The 22,762-nt window shown below is 46.7% G+C and overlaps 1 long non-coding RNA gene across 1 annotated transcript in view; it reads left to right on the top strand.

The window, feature by feature from the left end:
- Nucleotides 1-340: 340 nt before the first annotated feature.
- Nucleotides 341-22,762, top strand: part of LOC141424603 (uncharacterized) — a 37,293-nt gene continuing 14,871 nt past the window's right edge. Inside the window, exon 1 of the long non-coding RNA XR_012449476.1 lies at nt 341-622. This is a non-coding gene — a long non-coding RNA (uncharacterized lncRNA). The remainder of the gene's footprint in view (nt 623-22,762) is intronic.

The following is a 22,762-nucleotide window of genomic DNA, read 5'->3' on the forward strand; positions in this document are numbered from 1 at the left end:
CCTGGACTTGTGGGCAAGAGAGTCTGCTCAATGAACATGGATGTTGTGGGGTGCACAGGAGGGAGTCAGCAGCCCAAGTTTCTGTACCCAAATGCCAGGGCCATGGAGCAAGAGCAGGTGGAACAGAGAGAGAGGCAGAGCCCACAGAGCCTGACGAGCCTCTGATTCTGCCCAAATGATAACCTGCTGAGGGAAATGATCTCCCTGCCCCCAGACCTTTCATCTAATTACAAACCATGCAACCTTAGCCACAGTAAGATCAGCAGATAGCTGCCACCATCATCGCCTCCCCCGGCCTGACTGGCACCCACCCCGTGCTGTACCCTGGAGCAAAGGCACACATGTACTTTAAAGGAGGCCACTTGGCTGCTTGTGGGGTGCTCAGTGCCTGGGTCCTTGTGAGAGCTGGGATCCCAGCCTGGTATGTGGGGCCTAGATGGATGGCCTGTCCTGTCCTGAGTTGGCACTCAGACCCCAGGAGGACAGTGACAGCATAGGGTAAAAGTATTGCCTGTGGGCACAAAGTCACCAGGATGCCCTTTCTGCAAGACTGGGAGGCATCCTGGCTGTAGAGCTTCACAACCCAGATCTGAGGACCACCGGAAGAGCTGTTTCAGAGAGGGTAAGACACTCCCTGTGGCTTTCACTCTAGAAGATGGAAACGGGTCTAAAATGGCTTTGCACTTGGCCATCCTGCCCCTCCTTCCTGTCAAGATGAGTAGATAGGTAATGCTGAGGAGCAGGACCCTCCAGAGGCTCTTGCCTCCTCATGCTGAGAGCCCACTTCAACAGGGACACTCCTCCTTGGCGTGCTCCTCACAACTTTCCATTTCTTCCTGTATGTAAGAAATACACGTGTATGGCAGAAAAATTAGAATAAGAAAAGGCGCAGAAAAGAGAAAATAGAGCTCACCAATAATCTCACTGCTGGGGGAAATGACCATGATGTTGAGGCTGAATGTTTCCAGACCCCACACACAGGTCTATAGCCACCTACTATTTTGTGACTTGCCCTGTAGACATTTCCATGCTGTGGATTATACATTTGCAATGTCTCTATCATGGTTGCATAACCAAATGAGTTTATTTAACAAGTTCCCTGTTATAGGGCACCCAAGTTGCTTCCAACTTGTCCTATGATCAGAACCCTGCAAGGGGCGTCCTCGAAGCCAGATAGGCACATTGCTCCAGGAGACCAGAGTTCAGCTGTGGATTTCACTGGTCGCTGTGTTTCGGGGTGCTGGCCTGGGAAAAGAAGGACAACTGTCTCCATCTCCATTTAAAATCCCAGTTGGAGGCTGAAGGTGTGGCTCAAGTGGTAGAGTGTCTGTCTAGCAAGCACAAGGCCCTGAGTTCAAACTTCAGTACAGCCAAAAAAATAAGCAAAAATAAAATGATAATAATATGCCAGGTGCAGGTGCCTCAAACCTGTAATCCTAGCTATTTGGGAGGCTGAGATCAGGAAGATCATAGTTCAAGGCCAGCCCAGGCAAATAGTTTGTGAGACCCCCATCTCCAAATAACCAGAATAAATGGACTGGAAGTGTGGCTCAGGTGGTAGACTGCCTGCTCTGCGAGCACAAAGCTTTGAGTTCAAACCCCAAACCCACACACAGAGCACTGGAAGAGGTTCTAATGGGAGAAATTTCTTTTCTTTCTTTTTTTCTTTTGCCATAATGGGAATTGAACTCAGGGTCTCACACATGCTAGGCCGAAGCTCTACCACCCCAAGTCCTTTTGTTTTTATTTTGTTTTTTAGGTAGGGTCTCTAGCTAACATTGCCCTGGCTGGCCTCAAACCACGATCCTCCTACTTCCACATTCTGAGTAGGTACCACAGTTGTGGGCCACCACACCCAGCTTGTTTTTGAGATGGGGGTCTCACTAACTTTTCCTCAGGCTGTCCTTGAACCATAATCCTTTCTCTGCCTCTGGAGAAACTGGGATTGCAGGCCGTGTGTACCAGCCCCCAAATTTTTCTTTATATTGGAGACATTATTAACTCTCAAGAGAATTTCTGTAAAGAAAACTCAAAAGTTGTTCTGAGGGAATTTAGTTCTCATGGGTCAGGGCTAGCAGTAATTTTCCAATTAATTGACATTTTCGCCTCTGTACAAATCACTAAATATTTATCCAGTGGCTCTGGGAAGAAGAAACTGCAACACATCGCGGTTCAGGCTGAATGTGAACTCGAAGCACCTTAGACTTTGGCATCCATCAAATCAGAGCCAACAATAGGCTCGTCTCCATTTTTAAAAAGTCCTTGTTGATCCTTTTGCCACAGGAGCTGTGGAGTGTCTCCAGGGAAATTGGAGGCTTTGTTCAATTATTAATAGTAGTGACTGGACTTCTCTCTATGCTCCATGTGAATAAAGATCCTTGAAGGTGGTATTCCTGGCAGACTAGCCTAAAGCCTTGAAGCCCCCTGAGCCCCCATCTGTTAGATAGGAGGGGAGGAGTTCACATTTCTAAATGTCAGAGGCAGAGAGTAATGGGGAAGGAGGCTACAAACGGAGCAAATGAACTGTCCAGAGTCCGGGGTGCTGGAGCTGGTGGAACTCTGGGTAGGAGTACTGCCTTAAATCTGCAGGTCATCCTACAGCTCTCTAATTTGACTCCACCAATCCTGGCCTAGCAAATGGGGCCTGCAATTGAGTTCGTGCAATTTCTAGGGCTTTCTAGGGGTTCTCCATTTCTTTATGAGAACTTGCTCTTTGATACTCTACTGTTTGATCCTCTCAAGAAAATTTAAAGATCACAAGTAAGAATAAAGCCAGGCAGGAGGAAGGGGACAGGCTGTTTCAGGCGGGCTGTTTGCAGGGGCCAGGCAGGAGGAAGGGGGCGGGTGAGTAGTAAAGCACTCAAGGTGATGCAGCATGAGGCCAGAGCTGAGCCTTCAGAGGCAGAACACAGCTTCCTGTCTGTCATGGTGAAGGCTCCACCCAGTCTGTTGGACCCAGGCCTCACAGGAAGTGATAGGATACCTGAGAGAAATTGATTTTGTTCTTGTCCATTCTACATGTCCTGCTGGCTCTGCGTGCTGTAGTGGACACTGTAGTGTGCCACCTAGATTTTCCTTCAGGACCTGGGTGCTCATTCCCCAGCTGTGGGGAGCTCCCTCTCCTAGACCTGTCTTTGCTTAGGGAGCTCCCTTGCCATGTTGTGGTCTCTCCTTCCAGGCAGTCCTTATTCAGTGACTGGCTGACAAGGTGACAGAAGACCACCTTCAGCTTCAACTCAGAGGGCCACCCCAGCGGTAGCTCTCCCTGTCTTGAGCTGGACCCTCTGTTGCCACAGCACCATGGTTCACTTTCCCCTTCTGCCCAATCCTGCCTCCTCCCACAGCTCCAGGTGCTGGGCCCACAAGCCATCCCAGCAAAGGCGCTTCCATCAGAGAGCCTGCTTGCTCAGGACTCCATCTATGACTGGCCCACAAACTCTGAAGTGCAATTTCTAGATTCTATCACTTGCTAAGCAGATGAAATACTTTATTCACTGAATTTCACAAGGTCCTCTAAGGACAGTTTTAACACTCCCTTTTACACCTGAAGAAAAAGCCTTAGAAAAAGCTAAGGTTACAACAATTTGTCCAAGGTCACAGAGATAAGAGTCAAGGTTGGAATCCAGAATGAACTCTCAGATTTGGCTCTTTCTAAAGGCCCTGTCAAAGATCCCTTCCCCATCAGGATACCCTTCTGCTATGGTTATAAAGCATTCCTTTAAAGTTCATGTATTGGAAATTTAATCCCCAAATTCATTGTTAATTATATTTGGTGAAGGGCTTTGGGGATGTAACTAAGATTGAATGAGACCACGAGGACAGAGCCCCCATGAGGGCATTCATGACTTTAGAAGAGACAGGGAGACCTGAGCTGGCACACTTGCTCTCTTGCCACACAATTCCCCTCTGCCTGTTACGATGCAGCATGAGGCCTCATCAGATGCTGAGAAGATGCTGGTTTCTTGCTCTTGAACTTCCAGCTTCTACAACTATGAGCCAAAAAAGCTTCGATTCTTTGTAAGTCCCCAGTCTTTCATTATAGCTACAGAAAACAGAACAAGACAATCCCCTATGATATTCTCTCTCTCTCATCTCCTTGTTAAACCTTCCTATGCAGCTATGTTCTGCTTTCCATTTGAATTATGAAGCAACAGCATTCATGACTTTAGGGAGAGGCTGTGTCATGCTTACTGCTGGTCAACTATCTGCCATCACATTCTCTGTGACATACACAACAGACATACAGGAGTACATCTATTATATATATATAGTCTTATATAGTACATTGAACTGATTAACTTTTCCCACAAATAGAATGTCTATCTTAGGGTTCTGAGTTATGGTTTATGAACATATATGTCTGTTTAAGATTTAATCTTCAGTAGTATTAATGTGGCACATAAGGAAAAACTAATACTCTACATTCAATTTTGACATTTTCAGAGATTTCTATGAACAAGAATTCTTGTTTGATTATGACACAATTCTGAAAAAAACATGTAAGCAAATCTAAAGGCATTAAATTCTGAAACAGCTCAATTCTAAAAGCCCAAAAGAATCACTATATGGAAAGATGAAAAAAATATGTCTCCGACCTCTGATCTCAGAGGGTCAAGTTACAGTTTATCACCTGACTAAGCCACCAGTCTCCTGCTGATTTCCCGTGACCCATGTTCTGTGGAAAACCATCACCCCGCCATCTTTATCATTAATTGAGCTCTTGCACATAGCAGGCATTGAGCTAAGCATTGTTGAGGCGTACAATTTGATCTTACCATAACCTCCTAAAGTAACCACCATCATTATTCCCATGCTAAGGATAAGGAAACAAGCCCAGAATTGCCCAGAGCTACACCACAAGGAAAGTAGCCACAAAAACGAAAGACAGAGACAGAGAGAGAGAGAGAAAAGAAAGTAGCTGCAATGGGAGTCAAAGCCAAGACCACAACCAGAACTGCTACACTGCTTCCCAGACATGGCAGAAACACAGCAGTCCTAAAGTAATAGCCTGGATTCTCACTCATCCCAGAGTTCCCAGGAGACTAATGAACCCCAAACTAATAATGACTTTGTTACAAATAATTCTTACTATTAATTCTTTTCCAGCTCTGTTCTGTTCGAGATAATTATCCCTGGGTCTCTTGTATTTCTGCATGTCTTGAGAGCAGGACTCCCTACCTCCATACATGCACACAGCCTTTGTTCCAGACTATCTTTTCACAGATGTTTATACTGCAAGCAGCCTTGGAAGAACAAGACATTCTCAGTGTCTAGAGCAAAGGGTAGGTTTGTTAACTGACCAGTAGAATAAGGTAATGTCTGAATCCAGGGCCAAGTTCAGGTAGGCTTGTTGCCTATTCTAAAGCTCCAGGTTTCCCAAACTTTCCTTTGGTTATTAACTCTTTACCTGAGCAGAATCCCCTGCCCACATTTTACATTGCCCTTAGGAATTAGGGTTCAGAGAACTGGTGTCAGTGTGGATTCTCTGACTACCACTATTGCTCTGAGTTAGTAAATTATCCTTTCTCTCTGACCCAGGAGTCTTGTGTCTTCTACCAGCATCCATAAAACAGTGGCAAACCATCTTGTTAACTTGTAGGTAGACTTTCCATAGTTCTTGACAATTTCCCTCATCCTGGTTTATTACCAGGATAACAACCTGCAACAGAAACAACCTCCACCCTTGGACTGAAAGTCCCAGAAAAGTCTTTCTGGGAGATGTGACCTGTGACAATGATAGCTGTGAGTTCATTGATAGAGTCCAGCACTTCCTCCACCCCCGGTCATCCCAGAAGGGTAACAAAATAGTAAGAGGAAAGGAAACTCGTACAGGTAGAAGCATAAAAATGAAGAATAAGTTGATGGTGACAATGATGATGATATGACATGAGGACAACCATGAGGAGGAGGAGGAGGTCAATGAAGACAACGATAACAAAGCTGAGGGTGACAGTGGTGATGAAAATGTCAAAGTGATGACCACAGTGAAAACCATCAATACCAGAGCTGAGTACTTACTGCATGCCCAGCGTACATGGTAATATTTAATATTCACGGCATCCCTGCAGGATAACAAGCCACACATTCTCTCACTTCCTTCTTCTCGACATGGTCTATTCCATCCACCCTGTTTAAACTACAGGCCCCTTACTTTGGTCTAGTTTCTTCTCTATGTTTATCACCATCTCACATGCTATGAAATTTACTGATTTATTATGTGTTTTACTCATGGCTATTTTTCCTCCTGGAATAGGACCCCCAGAAAGACGTAGATTTTCTATGTTTTATTTATTGATGTATCCCACATGTGCAAAGAGTGAATGCGTGGTTGTATCAGACCTTAAATAAATATTAGTTTGATAAATGAATGAATGAACTTGAGAATTCCACAACCTCTGTGGATTTTAGCTCCCATAGCCTGAAAATGAAAACTTGGCACCTTCTCTCTCTTGACCCACTTCTGAGAACCTAGGGGCTCCACAGATGTTAACATTAGCATTCCTGTGTGATTACCTCACACAGCCATAATTTTACATGCCAACTGCCTCAAATTAATTTTACTTCTTAATCAGTCACTCATTCATTCCCACATTAAGAGTTTTTAAGCTACTTTAGGCCTGCCATGGAGCAGATCCTAACAAATGGGAGGGCCACGTGACAATGGAGGTGGTACCCATTTCAATGAAGTTTTTGAATTCCTGACAGGTGAGAGCCCCCTCCCCAGATGGCTTCGGCTCAGAACAGGTATGGAGCCAACAGGCCCTGAGAGCCTTCTTTGTCTGTGGCACTGAGATCCTCCGATGCCCAAGGTCTGGAAAAAGTGACCATCTAGTATGGACCAGAGTCTGGTTTTCTTCCTTTCAACCCTCCACTCTTTCCTGACCTCCCTTACACACATCAATTTTCTTTTTAAATAGACCACTGTCTCATTTGTGTGTTGAATTTGAATGTGGCTTCACACCACAGCAGAAGGGTGTGGAAGTTAAGAATTTGGGGTGTGCAGTCGAATATTCAGTTCAATAATAACATGGATATGAATAGAGACTAGTATAAGTGAAGCGCCATGCTGAGTATTGGAAGGCAAAGATAGGCGTGAGCTGTGCCTGTGATTCCATCTAATCAGGAGGTAGAGGTAGGAGGATCAAGGTCTGAGATCCAGCCTGGACAAAAGCAAGGGACCGTATCTGAAAAACAATCTAAAGCAAAAAAGGGCTAGGAGTATGGGTCAAGTGACAGCATGCCTGCCTAGCTAGTTCAGGGCCCTGAGCTCAAGACCCAGTCCTGCCAACAAAAAGACACATCCTGGTCATCACAGGCTGGGGCCGGGGGCGGGGGACAGTGCCCAACCATGTGCACAGCTGAGGAACGTGCTTCTGCCAAGGCATCCAGCATCATATGTGGGAGGGAATTCAGGAACTAGGGCTCAAAAGGATGATTTGGAGTTTTCCAGGTGAGGAAGTTTGTGGGCAAAGTGTTGACCTGTGCATGGGCTTGCGGAAGTAATGGCTGGCCAGGTTCCAAGGAGGCTCATTTGGAGCACAGTTGAGCGCAGGGGCGGTGGGGAGGAGGAAGGGAACCATGCACTCTGTGAAGGCCCTAAAATTATCCTCATGTTCACTGCCCATCCCTGGGCTTTCGCCTAGCTCACAACGGTGCATAGTAAATATTGATTGAACAAGTAAATGAAGAATGGAAACCGGAGAACACCTGCCACACAGAAGCGTTGCAAACTTTGAGCCCCTGACCTATTCATTCTGTTAAACTGAAGTCCATTGAGGACAAAGTTGTGCTTGCCCTCTGAAGAACTTAGTGTCTAGCCCAGGCCTGGCCACTGGGCTCTGACAGCTGACTCTGTACCCATCCATACAAGGCCACTCCTGGTGGGCTAGGGAGCTTCAGGGGGCCCATGGAGCAGAGGGTGACACCATTCAGAAAAGACAGGCTGGAGTTGTGTCAGCAGCTCCCTCTCACAGCAGAAATGTCCGACACCCCTCCCACCTCCCCGTCTTTCCCCTCATATTTTTGACTGGACACATGTAATTTGTGGGCTGTGATATGCTACACTTCAGAATTGATTTTTTGTACTCAACTGGTGTAAAACATTTTTGGTAGACTAATGCCGCCGGGTGAGATATTTTTTTGTTATTGATATGTACATGGGGGCTTTTACCCCCATGTCGCAAAGCCTCCTGGCTAGGGTCACTCTCTGTACCCTGCAGCAGGAGCACTCAGCAAAAGGCGAGACAGCCTTTTGAACTAAAGAAAATATTAATTTAAGACATTGTTTCCACATGAAATTACCAGAAGCCTTCAGAACCTCTCGTTAGTTTGATTCAGGGCTGAATCGCATGTCATGTCTTAAAAACCAAGATGGACCAACTTACAAAAAGTCTGTTACCTGCAAACTAACAGAAAGAATTTGGCAAAGGCCCCCAGAGCTTCTGTTCTCCACAATCATTTCCAGTTGATTTGCCTGGAATGTCTTGTGGAAAAAGGAAATCAAAAATACCCTTGTCTTATCTTGGGTATCAGCCCCACTGGGGAAGTTAGTGGGTCCATAATTCTTGAAATAAGACTTGGGCTGCCGAATGTAAATGCATTTAAGGGGCCTAGGAATAAATGACACTTCCTGGGAAAATCCTGCTGTCATGTTACACAAGACGTTCTCACAACAGCTCCCACTTACCAAGTGCCAACGTGCCTCAGGAGACCTGTGGTCAAGTTGGCATTAGTTTACAGATTGGCAAACTGAGGCCAAGAGCAAGCAAAATAACCCAGGTTGTTCAGATAAGAAGGGGCAAGGGAACGAGAACCCAAAGGTTTCTGACCCCAAAGTACACAGCATACCCATTGCAGCTGGCTGCACAGGGCTGGGCTGGGCTGGGCTGGGCTCTGGATGTCCCCTACCACCCTTCAGCCAAGTTCATGTTACATAACTCAGCAGTACACAGTTCCCACCTGCCTGTGCCCCTCTGCCCGGTACTGGGCAGGGTCTGGTCTTTGAGAATTAAGTTCAAGGAAGACAGGCAGCTTTGACAGTGGGTAACTTCCAAGGAAGTCAATGAGCAGGGTCCATGGAAATGTTTTCATTTTATTTCTCTTAAAATCAGAAGAAAGACATGAATACAAGAACAATAGATGCATAATAAGAAATAATAGCTGGGATTATAGTCATCTTTAGGCCCAGGCAGTCATAAAATAATTTTAGTTTTTTCATGAAGGAAAGGTATGTGAAGGCAAAAGTGCACAGTGCTCTTGACAGTTATCACATGGCAGGCCAGAGAGGCAGGGTCTTATATACCCCGGCCTCCCATTCCCTGGCCTGACCCTCACCAACCACACTGGGAGAAGAGGTTGACTTTGAGGAGCAGGGACTGAGACAGACACCTCCAAAGGGGCCCACCCTCAACAGAAGGGACAGTGTGGCCACTTCATCTTCTTAACCAACAGCAAATAATAGCATCTTAGAGATCACCCAACTCTACTACTCCTTTTGTAGCTGGGGAAACCAAGGCCCCACAGGGAAGGCAGCTGAACCCAGTGGCATTCCCATTCATTTCTAGAGTGCTTTTTCCTTTTACACCCCACCTGCAGATTAGCCTCCATTTCCTGTGAATCCTTTGGTTACCACTGCCTGGGCTCGTCTGCAGGCTCCCGGGCAAACAGCACACAACAAAGTGAGTCACTGGCTTTTATCCCCTGGCTGCATTCCCATTCCCCTGCCAGGAGGAGCTCTGAGCCCAGGGCCCTTCAGCCGGTGTGGGGAACACAGGCTCCCATGACATAATCACAGGCAACGCACTTTCTCCACAGGTGCCATTTATTTTCAAGCAGCCGTTCGATCCCTGCCGAGGGATGAAAACCACAGTGTCAACCGCCTTCTAGTCCGCTCCTTCGGAGGCCCGTTTGGTATTAACATCAAAGCATTCTGCATATTTATCATTCCTCCCTCAGCATTAAGCAAAGACATCTGACGGGCACACAAAAGCTCCATAGTTTCCACTTGGACTCTAAAAAGGCATCGGCAAGTTCAACCCCAAGTTGAAAATTCCCTCAAATAGGTATATTTTCTTTACTGGGAAACTGGGGAGTATTATCACTTAGCATCCTCTCAAAAATCAATTTGCGTCCACTTACCAGTTGCTTCTGGCATAAAATAAAGGAGCTCGTGGTTCATCTTGTGGGATTTAATAAGTGACACCCGGCTGACTCTGATGAGAGCATTTCTGGGGCCGAGGGTGGGATAATAGACAATGCCCTCGCTTTGGTCTTCTTTTTTTTCAAGAGCAATCATGTCTACTCTTTGAAATATAATGGGAGTATGTTAAAATATAGATCCTGACAAAGGAAAATATCCGACTCCGCTCCTGCTCAGAGTCCTTAAGCTCGCTTTGAAAAGTTTGGAAGAGAAGAACAATCTGGAACTTTGGGGGAAAAAATAAATTTGGGGTTGTTCCTAAAAGACATGACTAGAAATCAGCTGCTATCACGAGTGATCATTTTCCTACTTTGTGCTTAAACTTGATCTTGATTAGTGGTATTTGCACCTATGTGTTGACTTCCTCTCCAGTGAAGTGCTAACAAAGCTGTGTAAATTGGAGGTTGGAGATTGTCTACATTGTTATTTTTTGTTTCTCATTTGCTAGTGGGTTCCAGTGGGTGAAGCCTAGCTGGGGGAGCCCTAATAAGAAGACTCACACAAAACTCATGCATCTGAGCACCCATCCTTGGCCCCTTTTCTCTGCTCACGATAGAGTGCATGATTTCCAGGTGACACGCATGAGCTGTTTTCCAGCAAGGTGCCAGGGTTCCCTAAGGAAACTGAATTTAAATACGGTCCAGATATATAGCCAGCCACATTAGCTTCTCTGTGGATACTGCTGATGGCCAAGTTCAGTACCTTCTCTTACAGAGGAGGAAGCAGAGGCCACTGGCAGAGCAGGGACCACCCTGCTTACTTCAGAGCAGACTCTGCACCCAGCCCTGTTCCACCCCAGACCATCAGAGACCACCCCCACCCTGGGTGGACCTCAGCACAAGCAACTTCCTGGGGCAAGGTGCTTGTCTAAAGATGGAGCAACAGTAGGCTTTGGAGAGATTTCCTCAAAGCCACAGGATAAATTGGTGGAGGAGCAGGACTGAATCCAGTCTGTGTCCTTGTTAACTCTCAACATTAGGCCATGCCCTCCAGGGAGGCCCAGCCACATGCTCGGCTGTGAAAGTAAGATAAGGAGACAGGTAGGGCTCACTCATTCATTTATTCATGCCATTCATGTTAACAGAGCACTTGGTGAGCACCAGACATGGGTATAAAGACAGACAGGACGTGACTCTTGCCCTTGAGGGCCTCACAAATCACTAGGGAGGACTGGTACACAACAGTGACAGAGAGAGTTATGCACAAAATGGAGGCAGGAATGTTCCCCTGGGCCATCCAGACAAGAACATGGGAAACTTTTCCAGGTCTTTGGAAAAGGTTGAATGGCAGGGGGCTGGGCCTGAAGGGACGGAAACTCAGCAGCAAGAGGAAGGGAAAGGAATTTTGGTGATGGCAGGTGCAAAGGCCCAGTGGCAAGGATGAACCAGCTGCCCAGAGAATGAACCAAGAGTATACAATAGTCCAGAAAGCTCAGGCACGTGTGTGCAGTGACAGAGAAATCCCCAAATCTTAGTGGACTGGCCAGGGATGATTTATCTCTTGGTCTTGGTCAGTCCTGTCCCACCTGAAACAAGTTGTGACCTCCAAGGTTTCTGTGGCCCTTAACTGCTTCCGCCTGAAAGTGGCATGTGTCACTTTTTCTAGTAGTCTATTGGCCAAAGCAAGTCATAAGATCCCACTGTAACTGCAGTGGATGCTGGGAAATACAGGGAGATCAGTGCCTGAATATCTTGTAAACATCACCATTGTTCATAGAATACATTTATATGTCTTCATAAACCCTCATTTACAAGTAAGGGCTCACTGAGGGAAGTGGAAGTTGGATGCTTATAGAGTCTTAGGAAGCAATTCAGCCTCAGAGAAGGATCATGACTACCCAAGGTCACCTGGAGTGTGTGTCTCCAATTGCCAGGCCGCTGCCCTTTTCATTATATGACTAAGAAGATTCCAAGGTCAGAGGAGCAAATCCTCTGATCAGCCAGCACCAGGTATGTCCCTGATTCCTGCAGACAGAGCAAAGGAAGCGAGGCCACCTCTTGTCTAGAACAAATCCGGAGAGAGCTGGCAGGCATGGGATGTTGTCCCTTTGTGTCACAGTCTCCCAGCCCATGTTGGCCTCACCTCCTTTTATAGAGACATGGAGCCATGGTGTTTGGATTTAAATCCTAGCAGTGCCACTAACTAGCTATGTAACCTTGGGCAAGTTACTTAGCTTCTCTGTGCCTCAGTCTCTCATCTGTAAAGTGGAAATGATCGTGTCACTCAGCTTCGGGGAGATTTTATTATTAGCCATTGCAGTATCTGCTTACTACTTGATTTTCATGTTTGAGCCTCTCTGAAAGCTACCTTACAGGTATGATTGCTTTTTGTCTTTGCATTATATCTGAGACAGAGACAGGCATACCAGAAAAGTAGCAGCTGGGTTTGGAACTTGGGCCTACCTGATGCAAAGCTATCCCAAGGAACTCCAAGACCTGGGGCACTGACTAGGAGGTCAAGTTTATTGGGATCTTGTACCTTAGCTGTGGAGCCTAGGACCCCTGGATTTCCGAGTCTCAAATTTGGATTTCCTATGACTGAGGCGGAGAGCTCCTTTCTCTGAGGGTTCTCTTGAGCTCTTTGTCTATCTAGCAGGACAATGGTCTCACCCACTGGGAAGGTTCCTATCTTCCTTACAAAGGACTAGCTGCCCATCCTAAATTCAGGCCTCAGGTCCTGCTGAACAAAACCCTCTGGTGACCTTCCCATGTTGTCCCATGGTCCCCTACTTTGTTAGGCTTCATCCTGCCTCTTTAAAATTTGCAATTACCAATAACTCCCTTTGTTGCACCCAAATGCAAACCACCATATTAAATTATTAAATATAAGTGTTTCTGAAATATTTTATCTTGACATGTATCTCCGGAGTCAAATGACCCCGGGCAGTGTTCATAATTAATTTCATCAAAAGGAAAAAAAAAAGTGCTGGCAAGGGACTCCCTAAATGACCTGTCCTGGAGAAATACAGCTGACACTGGCTCGTTCCTCTTTCCCCAGGATGGGGGTGGAGGGGAGTTGGCATAGCAGCTCTGTCCACAGGATCTCAGAAGCACAGTCCTGTGGAAAACCCTCGTGATCATTTTGGACAACCCTTTCTTTTTCTGGCTGAGGAAACTGGTCCCAGGCAGAGCAGTGGCCCTGCCCAAGGTGGCAGAGACAGAGACTGGCCATGCAGGACATCCCCCAGCCCTGTGTCCTCTTGCTCTAGCTTGGTCCCTGCAAGACTGAAGCAGTCCCATTCAGCTTCCTCCTGCACTGTGCCCTTCAGGACCACATCAGGTTCACTAAAAAGAGTGGGGGAAACCAACCTGCTTCTTAACATTAAAAAAATGCCCTGAAACAAAGGGCTTTTTTGTGCCCAACCCCCACATGCCAAGAGAAAGAGAGATTAAGTTTGAGGAGTCACTCCCAATCAGAAAGCCACCATTTAATTACAATGCGCAGGAAATTACAGAGTGAATGGGCAGACGCTTGATAAGGCACTGCCCTGCAGGATGACAGGCCTGAAATCCAACCACTTCATCACAGAGCTACTTATCACAAGAGGCTGTCTGGAAGGCTGACAATCTGATTGTACTGTCAACTCAATTCATAATTAATATATTTATCAAATTAATTACTGAAAATATCTCCCTGGCACTCGCCACAAAACAGTGGCTAGTTTCATGGCAGGCTGGCTTCGTTTTCTGCTAATAACTGTGCTGTCAGCTTAATGAGAGCCAGGAGCGGCCCCTGTTTTGCCTGCCTGACAGACAAATTGCCCTCTTACAGGGAATGATCCCTAGAATTTAAGAGAAGAAAAGAAATATGGTATTGTTTGGTGACAGCCGCAATCGCAGGCTCGTCTCGGAAACTTTGCATCAATTCTAACGTACAAGAAAGGAGGGGGGGTGGCTTTTGGCAGCTAAATAAATACTTTATGAATTCCTGACTAATCCCTTCATCAGAGATTCCATAGTAGAGAGGCTTCTCTGAGTCCTGGCTGGAATCTGCCCACTGAGGTTTAGTTAGGGACTCAGGGAATGGGAGATTCTTGTTGATGACATCTTGTAAGGAAGAAAACCCCACTTGCCAAGGGTTCCTAACGTGCAATGAGATCCTTTTGATCTGCCCATGGCTGTTTGATCTCTGGGTGGAACGACCACTTTCTCCCCTCTACTGCAGCGAAGATACAGGCCAACTACTGAGTAAAGATCCCACGGGCTCCTAAGGACCATCTGGTGAACCCCAAATGCCCTGCCACCATCTTTGCTGTCTGCTCAGTATTAAGTAGCTCTGAGCATCTGGGCTGGCACAAGTCACTGGGCAAAGCTGGCCAAGGCGACCCTGCCTCCCCTTGCAGAAACCCACCTGCCCAGGTGAGGCAAAACACGTGGACCCAAGGGTTGTTGAGAGGGCAGGGAGACTTAGGGAGCCGAAACCTTGACTAGAAGGGGCAATGATTCCAGAAAGTCACATTCATCCCTGCAAAACTGATGCCAGGGTTGGAGCTGCCATGGAGAACTGCTATGAAGGCCTGTACCAGCAGCCTTCTGGCCTCACTAGCAGGCTTTCTGGAAGAGGCAGTATTTCAGGAGCAAGTTAGCAGTTGAGAGGAGACACGTGGAAAAACACGGTCCCAAAGATGTGCTTTTAATTCTTCATCTCTTCTCAAGGCGCCGGGCAGGTGCTGGGTGGGCACTGGGGATAGGGAACTATTCAGACACAGGCCCAGCCTGGCCTCCATGTGGTGTGGGGACTCAGCCTTTCAGATGGCTGACCGTGCTACTGGGGCCTGGGGGTAGCATTTCCTGCCCCCCCCCTTTTCCCTCTTTTTTTGTTAGCAAGTGTTAATCATACAAAAGGGTTTCATTGTGATATTTTTATACACTTATGTAACGTACTTTGATCAAATTCACTGTTTCTCTTTCTTAACCCCTTCCCACTCTCATAAAACAATTTTAATGGGTTTCCTTATTCTATTTTCATACACATGTATGAATGAAGTCTTTTGATCATGCTCTCCACACCCTATTTACCCTCTCCTTTCACCCTCTTTCTGTTTCCTACCCCTAAGTAGCCCCCTTGTTTTATACTTGTGTCATTCTGGTCTAGATTCCGTGTGAGAGAGATCATACAATATGTACATTTCTCAGTCTGGCTTATTTCACTTAACATATTTTACCATTCTACTCATTTTCCTGCAAATGACATAATTTCATTCCTCTTTATGGTTGAAGGATATTCCACTGTATATGTATACCATGCATTCTTTAACTATTATCCATTGATGGATAATAGTTGGGCTGATTCCCTAGCTTGGCTACTGTGAACAGTGCTGCAATAAGCAGGTGTCTCCACTGTACCCTGACTTACATTCCTTAGATGAATGCCCAGAGTCTTATGGCAGTGATACTGGAGAGTTGTTCCGATGGTGTAGGTGATGATTGAAGACACTGGACCAGGAGTTAAGAGTAAAGTGAGCACACAGTTTATGGAAAGAACAGCAAAGCTCCCTGATGGGTGGACTTAGTGAAAGACTAAGCCAAAGAAAGACTGAAGTCTGGGAGATGATACAGGGTAATAACTGGCCTAGGTCCAACTGTTTTACCTTGGAACTATTTGTGATTGGTTGACATTGAGTCAACTTCTTGCTGAACTTGGCCACCTGTCTGTCCCTCTCCTTATCAAACTGGACATCCCAGGAGAGTGTGGTCAGCTTGTCCTGGCCTTGAGGCCCACTACCCACCTTGTGCATCTTGTTGCTTTGGTAGGAAGCTTGTTACTTCTCTGAGAAGCCCATTGTTTCCCACATCTCTTTAGATGTCTGCTTTTAAAGTGCCTCTTTCATCCAAAATGGAGTCACATCTGTCATTGATCCCCTTATAGCAAGAAACTATTTTTAGTTTCTTGAGGAACCTCCATACTGATTTCCATAGTGGCTATGGAAATGTTTAAGGGTTCTTTTCTTCCCATGTCCTCGCCAATATTTGTTTTTGTTTGCTTTCTCCATAATTACTTTGGCCTGATTTGATTCCAGTCCTTTCTGTGTGTGCCTCAGTGAGGATCAAGGCTCACTGAGGCTCTTGACACAATGGCATCACAGCCTGAGCTTTGTCTAGTCAGTGCCCCACTCACTTCCCAAACCATCTTCTCTGTGTCCTGTTATCCCACCTGCTCCCAGCCCTCCCCTCCCCTGCACCATTCCTCACTCCTAATCCCCCTTTTCTCTGGGCCCCTGCTCTTCACCACTGATGGGAGGATCAATTTTCCTCACTTCCTTCCTTTCCTCACTTGCTTCCCTTAGATGGCAGGCTGAGGATCTCAAGTTCCCAGGGCTGCCGCAGTGGGTTCCTGGGTCAGACTCCTAGGAGGTTCCTGGCCTCCCAGGCTCCTTTTGCAGTAGCTACCTATCTCTGGCCTGCAGTCTGGCCCCAGACACTTCTGGATGCTGGCCAGCTTCCTGTCCTCGACCTGCCTCACATCTTGAGTTTCTGTCCCAATACAGGGCTTCTGGTGGCCTATTGGCATCCCCCCACACCCCCTTGGGCGTCCCCTCAGCTACAGCCAAGTGCCTTTAGAGGTCAGGTCACTGACATGAGCAACTCACTTTGAGGACCGAAAGAGTCTTGGCCAAACGAATCCTCATTCTGTTTAAGGCCTCAGGTGAAAAACTAGCCTCAAACAAATCACAGTAGGGACAGGTCAGCTGCTCAGGGGCTGGCCTATAAATCACCATGGGCACTATTCCCACACTTGGGTTGTACTCCTGTCCTGCCCCAATCCAAGGGGCATTGGCACAGGCACTGGCCTGTAAGTCTACCCAGCCTGAGCACCTGTCTCTGCCATCGTGGTCCAGTGCTGCTACTGAAATCCAGGCTGCATCAACACATGCCCTCCTACACCCAAGTAGGGCTCAGGAACAAGGATACACATGACACAGACTTGAATTGAACTATCATGTGAGCACTTGGATTCCCATAAGAAGTTAATAATTTTAAAAATCATTTATCGTGTGTGTTTTGTGTAGCTGCTTGAAGAGTTCAAAAGAAGGGTGTCATGCTAAATTTGAACTAGGAAAATTATTGAAGGAATTAGGTGTATCTAATCAATGAATAATACACGAATGCTTCATGGTCACGGTGTCATTTATTAAACGTACTGCTCATGCAGTTGACAGGAAAACATTTTAAAATAGCTTGCTAGGATGCTGGAAACACAGACTGAGGTGGGGAAGGGCCTGGACCTGCTCTGTCACCAGGCACAAGCCACTGAGCACAGAGGATCCAGTCTGTGAGGTCGGCAGGAGATATCCAGTGACAGGTTCTTAGAAAGCCTTTAGTAGCAAAAAAAAGTGGATAATTTATACGATGTTTAACTAGCTTTTAAACAGCCAGTTTTTCTTGTACAGTGACTGGGTTTCCATAAAACAGAGACAAGGCCTGCCCATTTGGCTTGGTTTTAGAGGAGATGGTGCTGTAAAGTTAATGCGGTGAAAAATCTATGGTACTTGGGCATTAAACCCAACACAGGACATAAAGAATTGAGCCTGCTCTAAGCCATAGTGGGAAGGCAAGGAGACTAAGCAATCTCTGCATATGAAAACCACTGAGTGAATGGAAAAGAGTGGGGAGATGGAGGAATAGGAGGAGGTGGAGTTGGGTAGATGTGCCAGGGGTCTGCTTTACAGAAGGATTTATGTCATAAGCACCAGTGTGATGGGGCTTTGAAAAGCCAATTCAAGTTGTTAACCATTCCTGAATCCCAAGTTCAGAGAAAGATGGAGAGATAGTAACAAAACAAAAATGACAAGGAGAAAAAGATAGGAGAAAGACGTTTGAGGCCATGACAAAGGCTGCTGTGTGGGGAGGAGAAACACAAGTAAAACCATCAGAGGGAAAAACAGTCCTTTTGGGTGTAAGAGGACAAAGGGAAGGGGAGTGGCAAAGCTGAAGCCATCTCAGGCTGGTGGTGGCCAAGGGCTTTCATCTGAGGTCCACTGGGTAGCTACAGGCAAGTTTTATTTCCCCAGAAAAATGCTGAGGTCACCCAACTCAGCAGACAGGTGAGCAATTCCTGCAAGTCCCATACCTCTGCCCCATGTGCATGTAATATGACAATGACATAGGAGGATGAAGAACAGTGACAGTCAGGGGGATGAAGACCTGAGGCTCACACTTCAGGAACATGTGACAAAGAAACAATTTATGAGCAGTGGGAGGTGTCACCTGCAGTGTTGACTCTAAGTGTTTGAGTAGCAGACGGGCTGCTTGCTTAGAGGATGGGTGGCAGATAATTACAGAAGGAACAGAAGCTCTTTGGTGGTCAGGTTTGCTAACATGGCCTGCCTCATTCAGTCACTCATTTACTGGAGAAATGTTTACCTCCCACTCTGTCCCAGGCCGGGCTGGGTGGACAGCTGCAGACAAAATGACCATCTCTGCCTTCCCCAAGTGCACACTCAGACTCCTGGTGCTAAGAATCACCCAGGGGCTCTGGGCTCCATCCCCAGAGTTGGGTTTAAGGGGCCAGGAATCTGCATTTCATAAAATGCAAAATAAAAATAAGATTAAATTTTTTTAAAACACTGAAATGATATGACTGCAGACTGAGTTGATTTCTGAGGCCCGGGCTTTGAGAAAAGCTAACCTGGGGGAAATCTGAAAGGGAAAGGGTATCAGGAATTCTCCTGAGGTGCGTAGGTCCTAGAATTAAACGCCACTGTATACCATGACGGAACACAGAGCCTGTGTGTTCTTTATTACATCATCATCATCAAATTCCATGAAATGGAAACTGAGATTGTGCTGTCAAGAGCTGGCGCCAATGAGTCACACCTGTGCCTTCCACTAGACCTCAGGAAGTTCTTCTCTTAGGGCTGAGAGGGGTATAGCTCTCCTGCCACACTCAGCCTGTTGTAGAGATTTTTGACATATGGTGCAGAATGGCTACCCAGGAAGAGAGGAGGAGGAAAAGAGGCAGCCTGGGAGGACCTATGTTGAGGTCCCGCTGCTCACAGATCAAAGCAGTTCTTCAACCACAAGGTGAATATCAGTTGGTGATGACACAAAATACAGAAGTCACAGGCCAGAGTCAGATGTGGTGAGTCGCTAGCAGGGTCCTTGGTGGCCCAGAAAGTTCTGGAAGAGTCGGGAAAATGTTCAGAGCTACAATTGACTAACTGCAGCAGGGCCAACAAAAGTGTGTGACTCAGAAACTGGGAGTAATGAGCCTCTGGATAAAGAGAGGCAGCAGTGAACAAAACCTGCAAGTGACCTCACGGAAGTCTCTTCCCTTCTCTGAGTATCAGTTTCCTCACTGGCAAAATGAAGGGCACTGCATGATGGCTGAAGGGTCCAGGCCTCTCTGAAAGCATATGAAGTTCTTATTTTTAAAGGTAATAATTCCCCTGAACCTTTTAGGCTTAAAGATTTTGGGCCATTAATATCAGCATAATCGGGGAAGTAGAAAAGAATAAATACCCTGAGCTGGTGTTCACATGTTACAAACAGGATTAGAATTAAAACCCACATCTATCAGGAAGCTGAAGTGAGCTGAGGTGCACTGTGGCAATGTATGGCTCCCTGGTCTGCTGGGAAATTCTGAGGAATTCTACTTCAGCCCTCGTCCTCCCCTTGATAGCAAGGTCTTGCGTGGTTATAGGACCAAGTTGCTTCAGACAGAAGAGTCAAGGGAAGGCTGAGGCTCCTGTATTGATGCCTGTGGACAATGTTTTCCCCAGAATAAGGCTCGACACCAGGAATCACGAGGGGTTTGGGTATGTGTGGAACACCAGCCATCATTACAGCTGGGTTGCTGCCTGTTAGCTTTTATTTTTTGGAGTCTGTAAGAAAGGTTCTGCTGTGTTTTCCTGTCAAAAAATAGATGGTGCTAAGATCTGTGAGCAATGACACGCAGAGTATGATTTGCATGCACTTAACTAGGACTCAAGAGGAAGCAAGCCCTACAGACATGTGCTCTGAAACTCCTAAGTTACAACCTCTCTAGACCTGAGTCTCCTTATCTGTGAAATGGGAACTGTTAGACTGAAAAGCACAGAGAGATAGACAAAGAGATGGCTCAACACCAGCACAGGTTTATTCAGAAGAAAGTGTGGAGGGGGTCTCCAGCAGATGCTAGGGCCCACTACGGCTTACAGAAAGGGGGTTTTATAGGAGAGGAAGGACCTGGTAAGGGGTGGGGGAATTTTTTTTTTTGTGACTTGTCCATTGTCTGTTGCTAGGAGTAGTCAAGGAGCTGAGTCTTGTGTTCTGGCACGGTGCTGGAAAACCAGACATTTCCCTGGGAGGGGTTGACTCTACTGGAGCCAAACAACTCTAGGATCAAGCAGGATTTAAGATGGCCTAAGTGATGTCAAATTGCGACCTAACAAGAATGATGACATTGACCTCTCAGAAATATTAAAACAATTGCAATTTAAACAGCAGTGCCAAGTACAATCCCAGGGAGTGTGGCAGACCCTGATCAGTTCCTACATGCTCTCCCAGGACATCCCCTTCCCATCAGGATTCCCTTGAACCTTGTGGGCCTTTGTGACTTCCTCAATGAATCAAATGCACCAGATGTAATCCTATGAGACTACTGAGGCAAGGTCATTAAAGGTGAAGCTCTTTCTCTTTGCACCTCCTAATCCCTGGACTGACATAAGAAACTGATGACCCACCTATAATCCCAGCTACTATAACCCACCTATAATCCCAGCTACTTGGGAGGCAGAGATCAGGAGGATTTCAGTAAAAGGCTAACCCCAAGCAAAATGTTAGCAAGATCACATCTCAACCAATAAGCTGGATGTGGTGGTTCACTCCTCTAATCACAGCTATTCAGAGGGCATAGATGGGAAAATCATCATTCAAGGTCCACCTTGGGCAAAAATGTGAGACTGTATCTGAAAAATTACCAAAGCAAGAAAAAAAAAAAAAAGCTGGTGTGACTCAAGTAATAGAATGTCTTGCTAGCAAGTGCAAGTCCAGTACTAAGGTTGGGAGGAAGAAACTGGTGACCACCATGCCAGAGAGATGGTGGAGAAAGTACACAGAGATAGACAGGGAGCCCCGGCTGCCACATCTCCTGCCATGGAGTCTTCCTGGCCCAGGTCAAAGAGTGGCGAGTGAGGGGCTTCCAGATGGTCTGGTCCCCAGCTTTCCTTCCAGCCACTCCCACTTTTGCCAGTAGAGAGGAGAGCTGAGCCCTGCCCAGAGTAGAAAATCACACTGCTCTTGTTCTAAGGTTGGATGGTTTGTGACTCAGGCCTGGGTGGCTGCAGGAGGACCCTGCCAGGGTTGTCATTGCTCTGCATGAGACGATGCAGAAAGGAGCTCAGGAATGGGGATAGAGGGGCTGAAAGGACACCAACCTAGCAGAGAGCAGGGAGACCACAGACAACCAGAGTTGTCTCTTCCAGTTGTAGTGGGATGGGCCATTCTGAGAATTACGTATCTTAGCCACCAGTCACAGAAGATATTGAGAAGGCCGGCTGGAGGACCACTGGTCACAGAAGGTTCTGAGCCTCTCTTATGGAGAGAGAGAGCCAAGTGCAGGAAGCTTATCTACTCTGCCCTAGTCCCAACAGGTCAGAGACAGCGACACACAAAGCCTACATGGTAATAATAGGTGGCACCACTGCAAATCCTTAGCCAGAGATCACCGAACTGTGGCCAGTGGGATAAATACAGTTTTCTGCCTGGTTTTGTAAATAAAGTTTTATTAGAACAACATCTGTTTACATAATGTCTCTGTGCTTTTGCACTACAACCGTGGAGTAGTTGGGACAGAGACCACCTGACTACAAAGCCTAAAATACTGATTCTCTGACTCTTGTAAAACAGTTTGCTGACCCTGCCCTCATTTACCAAAAGTAAAATCCTGAGATTTGAGATGCTGTGCCCTGGCTGGGTCTGTGATCAGAAAGGGTGTGTGCGTGTCACCCTATTCCTATCCTCAGTCATTGAGTTCTTATGGACACATTGCATGGCAGGCTCCCAGCTCCACCTTGAGAGCTAAATCTGAGCGCACACAGTCCCAGTCCCACAAGAGATCACAGTGCAGTGCAATACACCATCACACAGTCACGGAAGTGGGGTTCAGAATGGTGGGAAACAAAATGGCAGCCTTGCTGGTAGGAGACCAGAGGGAGGTGGCCAGTCCCACTCCAGAAGGGGAGGCAGAGATGGCTTCTTGGTGTAACAATGACAGCCTTGAATGCTGAAGGAAGAGCATGCGTGGTGACCATTATAGGCCAGGTAAGGACATTAGGGCACAGAGAGGAGGCACAGGGACAGATGGAGCAATGGGTGCCAGAGTGGAGTGGGAAGGATGGGGCATCTGGAAGCAGGAAATTCAATTCACTGTACTTGGACAGTATTTCGAGAGATAGGGCATGCCACAAGAAAGAACCAAAGGACCGGTGGCCAGGGTGGGGGCAGGGAGTATGGAGGGCAGAGCCATGGGTCCCAAGTACCGCCCTGTACCATGCAGGACTGAAAAGTATAACTCATTCAGCGCACAGCTATGCCAACCTGCTCCAAGACACCGAGATTTTCACACTCATTTCTTTCTGTGTTC

The sequence above is a fragment of the Castor canadensis genome, chromosome 7 (assembly GCF_047511655.1).
Source record: "Castor canadensis chromosome 7, mCasCan1.hap1v2, whole genome shotgun sequence".
NCBI lineage: Eukaryota > Metazoa > Chordata > Mammalia > Rodentia > Castoridae > Castor > Castor canadensis.